Source organism: Tupaia chinensis, unplaced genomic scaffold, assembly GCF_000334495.1.
Source record: "Tupaia chinensis unplaced genomic scaffold, TupChi_1.0 Scaffold139245_1, whole genome shotgun sequence".
NCBI lineage: Eukaryota > Metazoa > Chordata > Mammalia > Scandentia > Tupaiidae > Tupaia > Tupaia belangeri.
In genome coordinates this window covers 509,358-510,541 of record NW_006199134.1, presented here as the reverse complement: position 1 = coordinate 510,541, position 1,184 = coordinate 509,358, and the positions used below count along the sequence as shown (strand labels likewise).

The 1,184-nt window shown below is 57.3% G+C and overlaps 1 protein-coding gene across 1 annotated transcript in view; it reads left to right on the top strand.

The window, feature by feature from the left end:
- The window catches only part of AMOTL2 (angiomotin like 2), a 20,670-nt gene that overhangs the window by 1,318 nt on the left and 18,168 nt on the right, over nt 1-1,184 (top strand). The window lies entirely within an intron of this gene.

Sequence of the window (1,184 nt, the reverse complement as noted above, 5' to 3'; positions counted from 1 at the left end):
CCAGGGTCCCCCACTCCCCAGCCCCCGGCAGCCGGCGCGGGGGTGTGTCCTGCCCTGCCACCCAGGGCAGTTTGGGGGGGGGCGCATTCCTCCAGCCCCGCCCCCCGCCAGCACGCACACTGCTTGTGGCCTGGTGGATTTCGTCTGGTTTTCCTAATCCCAGTTAGGAGGTTTGTGTTGGAGGCGGCTGTGGAAAGGCCTCTGGGTGAGGGAGCCCGGCAGCTTCGCGGCTCTGGGCTGCTGGAGCCCAGGCTTAGCAGGGAGCACACCTGCCGGAATATTACCTCCCTGCCTTCAGCCCCAGCCCAGGCCCTGCAGCCTAGAGCACCCCCTTCCCCCCCAGCTGCCCCAAGGGCATGCTACAGATGTCAAGATGCACTTGTGCAACCCCTGTGTGTGGGGGCGCGCCTCTCCGAGAGCCCTTGGTGGGTGACAGGCGATCATAAATCAGAGATGCGCCTTTTTTCCGTCTTCTGTCAGCACGCACAGACTGGGTGCCAGGCCACTAACCGGGTCGCCTAGCATCTTCTGGCCTCCGCTCACAAAACCACTGTCCTGCTGTGGCCTTTCTTGTGCACCTGCTTTCTTCGGCTCCTGTGCAAGTTCTCCCTCTTCCTGTTCACCTTGCGGGATGGCGGCCAAGGTCATCCCCTGCGTGACAGGGAGCCTGGGATGAAGCAGAGCCTGGCTCAGTCCTCCAGGTGTTCCGTGAATGGGGGACAGGGAGGGAGGAGGGCAGAGGGTGGTGAGCTGACTGTGCCAGGACCATGACCAGGCTCAGTCTAGCTTCATCCTATGGGAGTTGCTCCGTGCGTGGCTGTGGTTTCTAGATGATTCCCTCCTGCTTCACTGTCGCCTTTCTCTAGGCACACTCAGACTCTGAGTGTCACAGTCATTTTTTTTAATAATTATTTTACTTTAGTTATTCATTCATTTATTTTTTAATTTGACCAGAGAGAGACAGAGGGTGAGAGAGAGAGAGCGGAAGTGAGAAGGCAAGCCACCAGATTCAGGACTTGAACCCTGGTCAGCCATGTGGGAGTGTCCAGTGCCTTAACCACCACGCCACCTGCTGGTCCCCATGTCACAGTCATTACGACACCCCAGGGGTGTACAGTGCACCAGAAGCTCAGCACTGACTGCCTCTTTTTTTTTTTTTTTTTTATTTTCTTCCTAATTACTTT